Below are 16,949 nucleotides of genomic sequence, written 5' to 3'. Positions count from 1 at the left end.
CTACCGTGAGCGCGTGTCTGCGTGAGCCTGTTCGAGGGAGAGACACACAGAGAGTTCTCTCTGGTGCGTGGTGCTGAAAGAACAGCGCCTTTCAAAATGCCGTTACAATCACCAATACACGGTCCAAAACAACGCAAAACAAAAGCCAACTCGTCACTTTTACACTTAAAAAATGCTTTTACATATATTAGTGTAGTCCGTTTGAAAGCGCTGAAGTCGGAGCAATGAAGTAGAAATCACTCCCAAGTGTATGTCTGCGCGCGTGTTCGCCTCTCTCTCTCTCTCTCTCTCCCTCTCTCTCTTTCTCTCGCTCTTAAGGCACTTTGGTTAAAAGCCTCCGCCAGAAATGGCAGATATCACGCCTGCCCTCTGTCATGCCGGGGACAGAATGTGAAAACACTCGAGATCAATTCAAGTGAAGTATCTAGAGGAGGACGTCTGGGGACACGGGTCCAGTTCCGTGCGTAAATTTGCGCCACAAAGTCAGCGGAGTGCTGCGGCTCCGCGGGAGAGCCGAGCGTCCGCTTGTGTCGCCACGCGTTTGGACGGTTCTGGGTCCAGTCTGGAGAAACTGGGGAGAGGATTCCAAGAGAATAGGGAGCAGGAACTTGCTTCCAATTGTGTCATCTTGAGGTAAGAGGAGCGGGGGGAGTCGTACTTCGACTACGCGTTCCATGCGTCTTCAACTGTCCCTGGACTGACTCCCTGGGAGCTCGACTGGTTACAGGCGGACAAAACTTGGACGTCGATGTTTTGAGAGAAGTTAAGCTCGCTGTCATCCTCGGAGGATAAGGAGCTTTTTGTTTTTCACAACTGACGCACTCGAACATTTTGGAGGAGGAATCAACCCTCGAACTGGTGCTCTCTAATAATACAACAGTTGCATTTAAAAGGGCAGTTGGACGACCAACCAGGAGGAATACAATTCCTAACGGAAATATAAATATTCACTTCATCAATTAAGACGGCTAAATAAAGGTCCTACATGTGCACTATATGGTGAAGTTACTGAAGGAGTGTGGATTGTACGCAGGGACCGCTCGGAAGGGAATTTGTCGACATTTCGAAAACCTCCAGTCGAAAGTTCTTATCGAATATCCATCATTTTAATTTAACTCTGAGAAGCTGGGTCGAAGGGCAAGGAATTATAGCAGCATTCGCGTCAAGTTTTCACCGTCAACACCCTGGATTTACGGATATTTACTTCAACAAAACAGGTAAGTGTTCGCCTGCTTTCAAATTAACTCCAAAAATATTCCAAAACACGTCAGTCAGTAATCGAGCTGAATTGAAACATGTGAAAAAGAAATATTCTGAGTGAGAAATGGGCAGAAGATATTTGCTTTTGATGATTTAATCTGACTCACTTGGTGTGTTACATATCATGTTTGCAATAAACTGTCACACACAAGTTCACAATGAATCTCACAAACCATTACATTTCATATGGTCTAAAATGAAATCTCACTAAATATCATCAGAAGTGTTAGCAACGCCATCGATTCAGTTCACATTCAAACACAAGAGTGTGACTCTTTTTGTATCATCTGAGTGAGTGAAGTTTCCTCTGGCTCTGCTGCACCTTGTTCCAGGATCAGTCTTTCAGTGTTTACCATTTTGACCAATGACATCACTTTAAGTTGCAGATAATGACTGGTCAACATACATGTGGATGGAAAGCACCTATCATGAATAAGGATGACTTCACGGAGTATCCATTTTCTTGGACTTATTTCAGCAACTTGAATCTGTACTGTAGATGTAATCGTCTGGCTTCTATGTGGATGGTAGGTGAGCAAGACTGAGTCAGAATAAATGTAAAAAATAATTATCAAGAAAAATGAAGAAAAAAATATTTAAAATATTTGTAACAGCTACTTTACTTAACACCACTCCCTCTAAACCACTCCATTCAATTATCCCTTTTTCCTATTTTTTTTAACACTATATGCTTTGCTGCAAAATAGTTACTCCGCAGCTTGGTCACAAATAAACCAGATGCCCTGTATTGATAAACAATTTAAATTAATAGCAATTTGATTTGGATCAATCCAAAATTTTCGTGCTTTATACTTCATCTAAAGGACTCAGCCCCAGAGATTATACCAGCACACTGCTTTCCGCTGTAAAGGACCTGCAAATTCAAATAAACACAAAAGTCACCATGGCACATTGTGTGGGCTGCTCAGTTGCAGGTACCAAAACAGATCCATTATTCTGGACGAGTCATCGGAAGACCCGAGTGAGATGAATCCCATTTGAGGTCGTTCTGACAGAGGCTTGGACAGACCTGCAGGTGGGCTGATTTAGTTCAGATTTCTAACAGGGTCCAGTGGAATGGCAACTGAAAATAGAATAAAGTGCTCCATGGTAGCTTGTAATCTGTAAAATATCATTGAAGGGTCAAATCAAAATGAGATGAAATGACTTATTAAGCTGCTAAAACAAGGCATTTTCACATATTCTTTCTTCAATGGTGACATTTTAATAAATGACACGGAACAGCAGGAGGCGGGTGCCCTAAGTAATGTCAGAAAACCTTCGCTCCAGGACTCAGCAGTGTACAATGAACACACGACTCCCGTTTTTGATGCATCTTTAGGATCATGAAAAAGGTATGCGCTCCACTTTTTAGTGGTCATGTTGATGATTAATATTTTCATTTCTTAAAACAGATTTTATTAATTTATCAAATGAAGCCTTTTCACCAAATTCTGGTCAGTCAGTAAAATGATAAAAATATGAAATGAAGAGGGATTGGATGGTCCTGAGAGTCACATTCTTCTCTCTAAAAATGAACGGCTGTCAGGGCGATGCACCTCTGGCTGAATGGGAGACATTTTCACATCCACTGTATAATTTTGCCATTTGTTCAAGTCTTCCCAAACAGACAGTGTTTGTCTGAGTGCTTTCCAGCCCAGCAGGTGTCTTCCCTTCCCCTCCTCCTGCTATCCCTCCTCCCCCGTCCTCTACTCTCGCTCTCAGATTGTATGTGTACGTTTTTCAGCGTAGTAGCTCTGACAGAAGTCATGTGTTTCTCGTGTTAGAATGTGAGTGTGGGAGGAACACAGGACAATGTGTGTGTGTATCCCTGTGTGAGGGTGCAACATCAGGATGCATATAAATGCGGAACCATATTTCATTTTAGCATCAAACAGTGTCACAGTGGTGGAAGCGGGAGGGCAGTTTTAAAATGCGGCGCCTGAAATGTATAGCTGTTACAAGTGGATGAACTGGCCAGAGTTTGGATCTGTCACATTGACCAACGTCAGCCATCAATTACTGGGATCGCAGGGTGGACGGGAGGCATGAGGGAGGATAAATAGCAGCACTCTCAGGAGAGGAACCAGCAGTGGCAGAGGAAAAGTTATTGCAAAACAGGTTTATGGAAATATGATGATATATGCAGAGTGATGTAACAATGTGTAAACCACGTCTTGTCAGAGCGCAGCATTTACATGTATTTATGTATTCTACTTGTCGACATTTATCACCGGCACTTCAAGTAAAGTACGACAAAATGGGCTGTGTGTAGATATGTCACATGGTGGACGAATTCTGCATTTCATATTTGGGCTTGATAAAGATTCAAAGTTAGCCTGTCGATAGCATCACACAGCATCATTATTTCTGCTGCATGTCTTCAGTGAAGTGACTTCATGACATCATATATAGTGCAAACTACCACCGTTGTTTATTCCTCTCCTTTCCCATATTGTTGCTAAAATTTGTTCAATTTGCTTTATGTCTTATAGATTTTATCCGTTTATTCATTGGTCGATTACTTTTTTGATGTATCCTCGAAGTGGATTCAAAATGAATGAATGAATAAGGAAAAAGTTATTTTCTAACACTGTTGTTCCTTGAAAATAATAATAAAAAAACATCTGTGTTTCACATCTTCCAAATATATAAAGGACAATCAATGATTTATTTTAAAAAGAGACACAGAGAGTGCAATCATTTCATTTTTATTTTTTAAATTTGGTTTGCTTAGGGGAGTCAGACGCGACATCAAAGTGATCACCTGCAGTGTGCCTCAGCGTTTATGGAGTGGCTTGGAGCTAACAAACATTAAGCTGCAATTTAAGACTATTTAATGAAAGGCTTGGGGTGTGATGTGAGCGACTGTAGTCCTTGAAGACGAGAGACGGGCCGGTTGTTTGATGTCTTCACCTTTGTCTCTCTCACAAACAGTCAGCATCACAAGCTCACAAGTGCAGATTTTCGTGCAGCGTTCCGTGTCAGAACTACTTTGATATTTGCGTGTGGTAAATGTTAAAAAAAAGACGATTCTAAGTGAAAACAACTCAGTATGAGAACAACTGCTGGAGCTTGAACGGCTCGACTGATGTATAAATCAAGCGCTGCGGTCTGCTGGCGTCTTTAGCGCTTCCACATTCGGACATTGCTTTGTGAGTTGAACTATCTCGATCAGAGGATTAACATGATACATATTAAATCAGTAAAACGTATTGTTTAAACAATGTAAAGTGTCCAAGTGCTATCCACTGAATAGCATTAGAACAAACATGTACGGCGAGACGATCGCTTGGTGACGGGCACTGGCACCGGCACTGGCACCGGCTGCTTATTGGACATCATCAGTGTGCAAAAATGAGACACTTCTGTCAGGTTTCTGATTACGTCTCTGCAGCTGCCTTTCCTCAACATCTGCTACATGCTGAACTCAACTTTTTAAAACCTTTCTGCACATCATAGCAATTGCACAACACAATGGAACCATGACCAAATTCACTGTCAACAATTTTAATAATCCATTTTTGTTGATTTGTTGTTGCAGTATTTTTTAATGGTGGGGAAGACGTCTCCATAAAGGTTGCCACTAGTCAGTTGTGTCAATAGGTGGGAGCATGGCAAATCTTTTCCACTCTTTACAGCAGCTCATACTTCAGCTCAAGGGAACTGTAAAACTGTGAGATGTTTGTCTCAAAACAATGCTTCTTCAGAGTATGTTAGCAGCACATGTGCAGCATGTCTGCATGCTGCTTTGCATTATTCACAAAATAGGTAAGTGTATTACTTATTTATTTAAATTCTACATATCTTCCCAAACTGGACATCATTGGACATGTTTCATTTTTTAAAATTGTTTATATGCTACACTTCTACAGAATTATATTATTGACAGGCAGCACCTTGAAGGTCACCTACATACTGGATTGATAAGGGGTCCTCAGTTGGATGACTGCATGTAATATACACAACCGGCAACGCTGGCTATGGATATGTTTTTGCAATGTTCTTTTCCAACCCTCAGTAAAAATGTAGAGCGTGGATGTTGTTGTCTGGACTCGATGAATTGAATTGTCTTGAAAGCAGCAAGTTGCTGCTGCTACTGTGAGCTGTACAAGTCTGTGACAGATCCTTCAAAAGATGACCAGATCCAGAACACAACCAACACTCATCTGTTCTGTGTAACATTATTAACAGGTGAAAACGTCTCTGAAATAAGTTAATCACCAGCAGGCTGACAATATAAACATCCCTGAAAGACTATAAGCTGTGCTCACTGGATATAATTTCGTTGCCGAGCAACAGACTTGAGGATCACCAACTCTCAGTGAAGCAATGCGAGTTGTTTAAAACTTTTGTTAACTTTGTTAATCACAGCACTTATCTACCTGGTGCTGTGACCCTGAAGTGAAAACCATCCCATAATACCAATCCCCAGGCTAAACAAAGCAGTCATTGGCCGGAGCCAATAACTGTGGATGATTCGAGGAAGTTGCTGGAAAGCAGATTGGACCGATGAATCGTACCTTGATTCACATGATGTTTTCAACAAAAGTTTATTTAAAACATGAACATGGTGATTGTAAATGTTAGATATGTATTTTGTATTTTATGTATCACAACTCTGACCCTTCCAGAAAAGGGATGAGCAGTTGATAAGTAAACAGGACAGTAGGGTGATGAGAAAGGGTTGTGATTGCCGTTTACGAAATGAAAAAAATGAGTAAAATGTAGAATGGTAGTGATAAAACTGTAGCGGAAAAAAGAGGCCAGGAAAGCAGGAAAACAAACGACTACAGGATGGAGGGTGCAAAGGGCTTTGGGAGATGGCCGCTGTTGTCTTCTTTGTAATTGCTCTGTGGTGAAACTAATACTTTTTGTCACCTGCTGCTCCTTTGGCAGATTTGGTTTTTGCCACTGATGCGCCAGTGACTCAACGAGAAAGTTGTAGGATGCAGAAAAAAATCTTGTCTATCTGAGCAGAAGGACAAAAACCCACTGAGAGTAGCATTGAGTGATCTTCAATTTGAGAATGAATAAGAAAGTCATCGTTGAAAAGGGAAGAGCTTGAACAATGAGGCACATGTGAGTGAGATGCAGCCAGAGAACGAGAGAGCCATAAATGGTGGAGGGGATGATGAAGTGTAAAGAGTTTCTGGAAATGAACGAGAAGAGCAGGATGAAACGGCTGGGAGGACTGAAGTGCTGAGTGTAGTGTCGCTATGTTTGGATGAGAATATGAAGTAGTGATACTGCTCCCCATGGTCCCCTTGTTATGTCAGTTCCACTTATTTAATGTAGTTTTATTTTAAGTGGTCGCCAGACATAAAGTTGCTCGCAACACCAGCTGATGTGGCACAACTTCCAATACAATAAGAAATTACGACTTTTTGCCACGGAATGAGGTTTTGCGGATAAGTGATGATGCCATGCCGCGTCTGCCTCGGCTGTCTGCTCAAAAGTCACCACCTCACAGCATTACTGATGCAATTGTTCAGGTCATTGTCAGTATTAACACGAAATCTTCAGTCATATTGGCAGTAAATGATTGAGGAGATTGTGGCCACGTGCTCCATTCAGCACACACTCCTTACAACGTGTCTTTTCTGAAACCACAAACACGACATGTCTCAGACTTGTGATAAAGGCTGAACTGATTCGTATCTTAAAGCTAATGACTGGGAAACAACAAAAACACGTCAGCCAAGTGTGTTATTTTGTTTCGCAAAATAACAGTTGGAAAGGGTCACGAAGTTGAATTCTGTACTGCCATCTTGGTATTATTCTGGACCTCTTTAAATTCTGTGTCCAAGTTTGAAATAGTTCTGTGTAATGGAATTAGCAGCCAGCGCCATCAGGGGACAGCTCGGCGAGGATTTGCATTAATCTCACCCTCTGCGAGTGATTCCTGACATGTTCTTGAGCAAGAACACGCAAACTGTTGCTGCCGGCAGATCGGATGTCAAAACATTTCCAAAGCGTGTCTTGTGCTTAATATGAAACAAACAAGTCCTAAGACAACAGAGAAATGATCAAAGAGCTCAACATGACTCCATGGAACTTTCAAAGTCGCTTGATCATGAAACATGACTCTTGGGAGTTGTTCAGAAGTGAGCGAAGAGTGAAGCGGCAGCATTTTTGCAAATGTCAGGCCAGAAAGTTTAAATAGTGGTTTAAATGTGATGCTTTTTGTCCTGTGAAAGTCAAGCTGAGCGGTTCACTTGACTTGGTTGCTTGCTTGCTTCAAACTAAGTGGACAAAACAAAGCATCAGACCCAGCCAGACACTTGTTCCACGGACCAGGATTCAGTCATTTGTGGTGAGGTGTGATGCGCTAAGAATGCAAATGGGTTGTCATTTTCAAACTTCTTTTTATGTCTGACCTGTTTATTACAAGTCAGCTCAGAGCCATCCTGGAAACATAGCTACACTCGTTCTGGCTCTCACAGTGAGTATCCATGGTAAACGAAGGGCGTCAATCACCAAACGCGTAGCGAGGAAACACAAACAGGGGCAGGGAGAAACCTGAAACTGAAAACAGGCGCCTGACTAAGGGGGACAGCAGAAGACGCACTCGGAGGTTACTCAAGGCCCAAGTAGCAAAAAGTGCTTGGAGGTGGATCTAAATCAAACACACACGAGGAAAAACTGTAACGCAGGGAAACAGAAAAAGTGAGTTGAGCCAAAAACACTTACACACGCTCCAGCAGCGAACAGCAATGAAAACAACGAACGAGAGAAACTAAGGAGGTGGCTGAGAAAAGACGTCAAGCACGCACAAAATTTGGAACGACAAGGAAATGACAGAAGTGAGGATCGAAGGAGTTTTACATTGAGGATGTAAAGCAACCATCTGGCCATGCAGACTGGAACTAATCTGCAAGGCTTGATCATCGGACGAGCTCCAGCTTGGCGGCCATTAAGCTGGAGGGAACAAAGAAAAAGGAAACAAACAGGCAACAACAAAATAAAAGCACAGGAGAAGACACAATGCTCCATTAAGCTCAGCGACAGGGAAGGACAAAAACATAAAATCAACTCGACAATCAACACGAACACAAAAATGAGAGCGTTTCAGATACAGCTGCCAGATCAAGCTATTGCTGTACATTTTTCTAATTTCAGTTGGCAACCAAAGAAATAAGAAAAGTTGAGTGTTCTACAATGTGATTCTGAGTGAGCTCTGTCATGTTTTCGAGGATGAATGAAGTTGTCGGAGCCGCATTTGTGAAATATATTGTGGGACAGGGTGATTGAGTTGACATGGAGATGATGTGTTCGGGTTCTATTGTGGCGCCTGTGGGTCACTACTGTGTGGAGGTCAGCTCAGATTGGAGCCCACAGCTGATAAGAATTCAGTGATTCAGCGCCTTGCTCACATTCAGCAGGAGCAGAACCAAGCTCATCCAGCTGAAGGTTGTCGGGGCAGATGAGTGCTCCTCACATCAGACAGAAAAAGGTTGAATAGATTCAGTCCATGTCTCCATTTGGACAACTGCCTGGTGTCATGGAGAACAGGTCCACTGATCATGGCCCAACATTAACACAATGTCTTTAAAATCTGCAGAAGAGTCACTCGCTGGCGCCCGGCATCAAGGCTTGCAGCATAGCTGGGCCTCGCTGGCAGCAGCAACTCTTTACTCATCCTGCCGGTCACCGCGCCACGACCGTCGCTATTAACTGTCCTTGTGTTTTCTGGTTGCCGGCGTCATTCTGCCGCGTAGACACTTGACAAAAGAGGCAATATGCTTTCATGAGACTGGATCACTGAGTGAGACAGCTCTGAGGAGGAAACAATAAAGAAAGGGAACAAACAGACCAATATCAAACGGTTTTATGCCACTGCTGACTTTGTCGTATTTATTTTTCTTTGTCCAAGTTTCGAGCAGCCCTGCTGAAAGACTATGGGCTGAAGTGCAGGGGGGATACTGTTGACATATTTGACTTCCATGCTCCTGTTTGGATGACGTTAAGATATATCTCACTTTTCAATAGATTGTTTTTATTAATATAGGTGTATAGTTTTAGCATCAAAGTGACTCTGGATAGTCGACTAGTCACTGACTAACTGCATTAATAAACTATTCGGCATATGATGTACATGTATATATCATTCCTAAATTCTTAAAAATCCTCAAGAGGGAGTAGCAAAGGGCTTATTGGACTTCATGAAACAGTGTACTCATTTTCAGAGACCACTGGGTGGCAGTCTGCTTTAAAATACATGGATTTTAACAACAGTTTCAGTCAAACCTGGCTGAGATCAGCCGATCAGTGGTTTTGTGTGACAGGAAGTGGCAGTCTCAATAACTGGTGAACCCAAGCTGCAACCTTGCTTTCCTGGGTGGTGAGCTCTAATCTCTGTGCCACAGTGTTGTGGTGTGAGCTCCATTGATTGAAGTCCTCTCTGTGAGATAACCTAAGTTTCTATTGAAGTCATCATATCTTCATGTCTCAGAGTGTCTTGAAGAGGTCTCAAATAGAAATGGACTACACATTCAATCTTTCTAGACACATGAAAGTGGCAGTCATACAAGAAGTGGGGGAAATCTCAAGAACATTTGTAAATTCCTGCTATTTTTATTGCTATTCATGAAGCCCAGAACACAATTCCCATTAGACACACATAAAACTCCATACCTCCCTTTACATTCATACAAACCATTTCATGGAATAAAACTATGATGCTCATGGAGAATGTTATTTGATGACATCTATGACATGACACTCTAAATGTATGATATCAAAAGTGGTGTGAAATAAAATAATTTGTCCTAAAATGTAGTGATAAGTAACTTTAGATTTGGGTGTAAGTGACTGTACAATTAATGCAGTAGTCAATCCTTTGCACGTGGCCACAACATTGTTTTGCACTCAGAATTTCTTTCTCCTTTTCCAAAATAAATGTTTCCCTCCAGCTGCTGCCTCTGTTTCCTTCTTGGCCTTTTTCAGCCATTTCATATCCATCTGCACCCCCACTGTTCTTGCTTCATACCACTCTTCTCCTCCCTCGCTCCTTTGTCTTATTTCTGTCCTTTCTCTTTATTCTTTCCGCCTTTTGGATTTTTATCATATCAATCTGTTCAAACCTCTTTTCTCTCTCTTCCTCACCTCATTGCTCACTTTCTCCTCCTTTGTTACCATATCTACATGTTCCTTCTCAATCAGTCAACATTTCTTCCTCCCTTTGTCCTCTTGCACTTCCTATGTCACCTCCCTCAGCTCTTGTTCCTCCAACATGTTTCATCTTTTCTCTTTGCAAAAACTCGTCATCTTTTTTCCTCTGACTGTTCCTCCTGCTTCTCCTCCTCTTCCCTCCGCCTGGGCAGCTCGCCCTCCTGTACATCCACCAGTGTCTGCGGCCTATTCTTGGTTGAGTTAACTCTGGCTGACGGGCCAGTCCCTATGGATTGTGATCAAGCAAAGCAGTAGTGTGCACAGCAGCAACAGTGCAGCGAAAACAGCAGCCGGAATATGGCAAAGATCAGCGTCTTGCAAAACTGATTCGACACGTTTCTCTGCTGATTCTACTCCGTTGCCCTGAGAAACACTGCAGAAGCAGGTTGGCTGCCTCAGTGCTAGAGCTGGAAGACTTGTTCCAATAGATGTACATTCATAATAAGACATGTAATGAATGTTTCACAAGTCTGAAAAACTTCACTTAACCTTAAGACTTTCTGCTCTTTTCCATTTCTTTGTTCTGCTGAATGTGATTGTTCTAAATATGATTTATTAAAGGCAGCAAGCAACATTCTGCAGATTTAGAAAACTGTAGGAGTGAAGGTGTGAGTGTAGGATTGAAGGCAGGGAGGAGGACCTCTTATTTCTGGATCAACTGGGTCGCCCAATAAAGGTCAGAATATTTGGTGTGACTCTCTCCGCTAAGAAAAATAATGCCCAAACCTTCCCACCACACATTTCTGTTAGATGTAACTGTAGCTATGGTTGCTCACAAGATAATCTACCCTTCAGCACCATCTTTGTTTTAGTGCTTCCCATGTGTTCCAAAACAAGCTCTGCAGGTAGCAACAAAATGGTGGACGGCCACCAGATTTCTATCCAAAAAAAAAATTTAAACACTGATATATATGTTGGCAACACCAAATTCTGTTTGTGTGCTTCGACATCATTGTGCCTTGCCTCCATCAGGGTCGTGTCAAACACTGGATCTCTGTCTGTACAAAACCTGTGAGCAGAATTTAACCTTGATAATGCATGGATTCCTTCCTGATGGTGTTGCAGCGGCATTAGACAAAGGGCCCCTACTTTACGCAAGTCACCATCTCAGGCAGTGGCAGCCTGTTCTAGAGGGTTGCGCCTCTCTGGGAACAAAGTCAAGTGTTTTTTCTTCATATCTCATGCTCTCACCAATTCTCTCAAGTCCAAACCTGAATTTCAATTACTCACTTTCATTCACACCGTCTTGCGAGTCTGTTCCCGGGGGCCCCTGACCGTGTAGGAGGCTCTAAAACCACAGGTTAACTTGTTTGCCCTCTGGGAAGTCACCTCTTTGGCTCTTTCAGGCACGATATAAAAATGTAGCAGTAGGTCTGAGAAAAATGAGCAACTTTACAGTAGGAGCTTGTTCTTGACCTGAGTCCTGCTCCTTCCTCTCTGCCTCCATTTGTCTCAGCCTGTGTCTTCAGTGGCCACAGCTTTAATCATGGAAAGAGAAGGATGGGAAGAAGCAGGCTTCACTGGGATGTGAAGCAAAATACTTTTAAAGGGGTATGTTTTTTGGCTCCTGAGCATATTTTAACTCATCCCTGCATCATTCAAATACAGTGTGATGAATACAGATTCTGCCTTTGGCACTGATGAACTCCAACAGCAGCCATTGCAATAAATGTGCACCATGGCAGGCTGGGTCACTCTGGCTGCACCGCTGTGTGCCAGCAGGCCGAACACAGCTCAAATATGCGGCTCTTCTTTTCAAAGGTGACCGCCGGACTCGTTATAATTTAAAGTAACATAATTTTGCTAATGAGAGCCAATGTGTCCCTCCAGCAGAGTACAGCTGGTCAACAAAGGCCTGCTGGACTGTGAGTCATCCTGGAGAGAAGCCCAAATAAATCACAATATTCATGTGTGTGTGGGATTTCATTGTCTGGATATTTACGACTTTCCTAAATATATTAATAGACGTGTAGGAAAACAGACTGGGTCTATTAAATGACGACTGTGACTAGGGATGGGCGATAACTTATCGTACACCATATACCGCCAAACACAATCTCCACCATGACAATTGTGCATCTCACGATAAATTTGATCAACACGTGACACACTCGCTGCATTGGACTTGCACATGTGAACATGAGGAGACCGTGATATTTGGCAGCCCACACCGGCGTGTGACAGCTGTGGAGAGTGTGCTGGACTTTGGTTCGCAATTGCAGTTTTAAACTTATTTTTAACACAGGGAACCTTTGATAATGACACTGGTCAACTCTGAGTCTCTGGATCTGTGTTTATTGTATTAGATGGAGTGGTACTCATAGGTTTCCTAACGCGGTCGTCGGACGGACCTCCGCTCTGGTATTGGCGGCGGCGTCCTCTTCCACGTCCCCATTAGGGTTCACTGATCACACACACACTCACGCAGGCTGCGCTAGTACTACGACCCGGCATCAGTTAGGGACCATCAACAAATTCTAAAACATTCAACGTATTCGCGAACTATTAAATAAGGTAAAGAAAAACATTTTTGAAGAGAGAATTGTGAAAATGTTTTTCATCACACAAGAGAAAGGAATGACCGTTTGGCTCAGCTCAATTTAACCCCTAAATAAAACGACCAGGTTCTACGAGACATGAAACATTGAATTTCTCGTCTCTACACTTGGTTAACTATTATATTTAGACATAAACAAATAATGATGCTGGAGACAAACTCCAGTCATAATTTTCATCATGAAACAGTTTCAAGAGAGACTGTAACATGTACAACACATGGAATAGAATGAAAATGGATTTATCGTGATAATTATCGTTATCGCCGAAATTACTACATTTATTATAACTTTTTTTGTCCGTAACGCCCAACTCTAAGTGTGACCACTGATGAAAACATTTCAGGCAAGTTTCAAATTCACTTTCAGCCGATTTTGCTGACGTGGCATTAATGACTTTATTTTATTTTTTATCCCGAGATAACAATTATCTCAAGATAATTGTTATCTCAGGATAATGCGTATCTCAAGATAACTGTAATCTCAAACAGTTACGAAACCATTGGAGATATAGTGTTTACAGGTGGATGTATACCAAATGCTTTACCAGAGAGGCAGTTACGGATGTGCTGACATTTACGATTGTGTCTTGAGATAAAAATTATCTCGAGATAACTGTTATCTCGGGATAAAAAAATAAAGTCGTGCATGTCACATCCAATAAAATAAACTCATGCATGTCACTTCCAGGGCTCTGTACGCAAGTGACTTCATGGAAATGCATTTTGTTCTTTCCAGAAAGATGAGGGAGTGTGCTTTTGGTTGTCCCCTTTCCTAAGGTCTACTAAATGACATGGTGGCAGTTGCTGGACCCAAGTGCAGTCAGAGTTGGTTGACAGAGGACTCGGAGACGAGATTAAATTAAACAATTTAATCGATGGATTCTTACAAATAATATTCACAGACAGACAAATAACTATAACTAAGGGCGCCGGGAACCAAAACGCGGACCGGGAACAACACACAGGGAAGGGGGTTAATCTGGAAAACAAGAGAGGCGGATTAGCAATCAACGACCTACTATATAAATGAGAGAAAATGAAAACACACACCCGGAGTTAAGCTCGACGCGGTGGTGGCACTAAACTGAGAACGCTTGGAGGTGGTGACGACACACACGCACACAAGGAGTAAACTTTACGGAATGATCTAACTAAAAAGTGAGACTAATAAAACTGCTCACAACACGGACTGAATTGAGATAGGAGGGAGGCGAGAGTGAAATGAGGAAAGCGAGGGAGAAGAGTTACGGCTGAATGAGGATTCGAGCGCGCAAGGAAGTTGAAAAAGGCAGGATTAGGAGCAAGATCACGGAAGTCTTGAGAAAGGTACCTGAGTGGGGGCGATTCGCTACCATCTGGCGCACGTAGCTGGCGTCGAGGAGAATTTATCCGTGGAAGGAGAATTAGTTGAATGACCGCCAGCTGCGTATGCCTGTCAAGGTGGAGAAAAAAACAGGAAACGGAAACGAGGGAAAATAGCAAAGTAAAAGCATGGAGGAAATACAATAAAAGACAGACGGGATTAACGTGAGGACATGACACTAAACCCCCAAACTAACAGAGTTTCAGTGGCTGGACTGCACAGGGTTTGATTCTGTAGTTCCAGGAAATAATTATCCGGACCACTTCCTCACGCTTTCAGGTGTGGCCTCGCTGATCCTCTTACCGGTGTTGACATTTTAGCAGGGTGTCACCAGTGGGCACAAGCCGGCTAACTGCCCCAGCGCACCCCTGTGCATATAGTCCATTGGTAGCAGCCGCAATGTTTGATGGAGTTGACTCATGGGAGCTGTAGGTAAAGAAAAAATGCCTTCACCTCAAACCTCTTCTGTGCTCATACGGAGCTGTTCCGTCTCCAACTGAAAGACACGTGTCATGGGTCTGCCCTGGGACGTCCTACCAGTTGAAAGGACCCAAGCCGCCTCAACTGGCTTCTATTCATGGAGAGGTTCAGCAGTTGTACTTTGAGTCTTTCAGAAATAACTGAGGCCCCAACCCTATCTCTAAGGGAAAACAGATCGCTGGGATGAATTGAAAACTTTGGCTTATGGCTCAGCTTAATGGAGGATCCTCGTCTTACTGATGAGTAAGACTCCTGCTGCAACATGGATAGTACATTAGATAGATAGATAGATAGATGGATGGATGGATGGATGGATGGATGGATGGATGGATGGATGGATGGATGGATGGATGGATGGATGGACGGACGGACGGATAGATAGATAGATCACTGTTGCATGTTACACTCCTCATAAATGTTTGGCTATTGGGTGGAACCATCTTTGCAGTTCCCCTGTGAGGGGTATCCTTTTGAGGCTTTAGGGGTGAGTCCAAGAGGTAGAGGAGTGCAATTCCACCATAGATGGAACACGCCCCTTTACGACCACCCCAGTCTGCCATTCCCAAGCCCTCTCCTCTGATGTCTGCGCAATATTGTACAAACATGTCAGCTCTGATGGCCCAGGGATGTCCAGCCCTTTCAGATGTTTTGGGTGGACCTCAAGTGTTTTATGTGTGGCTATGTTGCTTACGATCAAGGCAAAATATATCTGCATGGTTTGCAGGTTTGAGGGCAGTATGGTTAAAAGGAACACAGCATGTAACTCATTTTATTTAAAACTCTTTTTGATTTAGTTTTACTTGTCATGGCACCCAGTACCCAGCAAAAAAACACATATTTCCCTACCTTGCCTCAAATATACTGTCTAGACAATATTCCCACTGTACTACTTTTACTGTTGTACTGCCTTTTGTCGGTTGGTGGTTAGTCAGTTAGACACTAGCATGTCAGGTCAGCAGCCATTAATCACATTAATACTCTACACAAAGTCTTAACAATATAGCACATCTTGGGTTATGGTTAGATGCAGGTTGATTAAAAACATAAATATTGTTCTGTTGCTATAATGTGTATTAACTGCTGTGCACCAGCCCTCCAACCACAAATGGAGTTCAGGCTTTGTTCTGCCATTCTAAAGTGTCGTGTGGGTGCTCAGTCATTGGCATTACTGGGAGAACCTCCAGGGGTTGTTAAGTACAGCTGACTGTATTTGCTCCGAACTTGTGTGTGTGAAATTGTGTTGCACATTATCAGACTACATAAAGCGAGTTATTGGAGAATAAGGATCTGACAACTGAGTGTTTGTCTATTTACAAGTCTCGGCAGAGTGTAGCCACACTCACACTTGCTCAAGTGGTTATCCCTCACTATAACCTTTTTGAATAGACACACTCCCATGACTATGTAACAGAGCGGGAAAGGTTCCGGTGGTAATTACATTCTACGTTCGCAAAGCCACTTCTGAAGCATTTCATATGAGATTGTCTCTATAATCAGCCCCAAACGGGAGAGACTGCTTACTTAGCATTTATATGGATTCCTTCTCCTTTCAGCAATTGTGTGTGTGTGTGTGCGTGTTTGTTGGTGTATGCATGCTTGTCTGCTCACAGCCCAGCAATGACTGTCAACTGTAATATTTTCAACTGAAAAAAAGAAGTCTATATTTATATGACTGAGAGGTGTTGATGAGTACTGTTGTGTCTAAATATGTGTGAGTGTGTATAGTGTTGTGTGTGAAATAAATCTTGCCTGCACATCATTTCATCGGTCCCAGTGGAACATTGTTGTCTCATTGGAGGGGCTTTTAAAAGGGTTGCAGAGGGAATATCACAGAAAATGAACAGTGTTGACTGTGAGCGTGTGTGTTGTGTTGCAGCTGTTTAGCATTCTCAAATTTGAAAAAATGATTCATATTTATTCAATCGTGTCAGATAAGAAATCATAAATGAAATTCGACTCATATAGTGGAAAGATTGTGGATTTTATTGACCTTGTTGTATACAGCAAGAGATGACTTCCTCCTGCTGCTGTGGGGATGACAGTCTCCAGTGTGTGTGGTCTTTCATGTTGTTTTATTTCTTATTCAGAATAGAAGAGTGGCAAATGTTGTCAGAG

At 42.6% G+C, this 16,949-nt stretch overlaps 1 protein-coding gene across 3 annotated transcripts in view; it reads left to right on the top strand.

The window, feature by feature from the left end:
- Window positions 1–346: 346 nt before the first annotated feature.
- il1rapl2 (interleukin 1 receptor accessory protein-like 2) overlaps window positions 347–16,949 on the top strand; it is a 255,847-nt gene continuing 239,244 nt past the window's right edge. For all 3 annotated transcript variants that reach the window (XM_053878428.1, XM_053878429.1, XM_053878427.1), the window contains exon 1: window positions 347–1,217. The gene's annotated coding sequence lies outside the window, so the exon portion shown is untranslated. The remainder of the gene's footprint in view (window positions 1,218–16,949) is intronic.

Source organism: Synchiropus splendidus, chromosome 11 (genome assembly GCF_027744825.2).
Source record: "Synchiropus splendidus isolate RoL2022-P1 chromosome 11, RoL_Sspl_1.0, whole genome shotgun sequence".
NCBI lineage: Eukaryota > Metazoa > Chordata > Actinopteri > Syngnathiformes > Callionymidae > Synchiropus > Synchiropus splendidus.
Note: the sequence above shows the minus strand (reverse complement) of the source record. Positions and strands in the feature narration are given on the sequence as shown.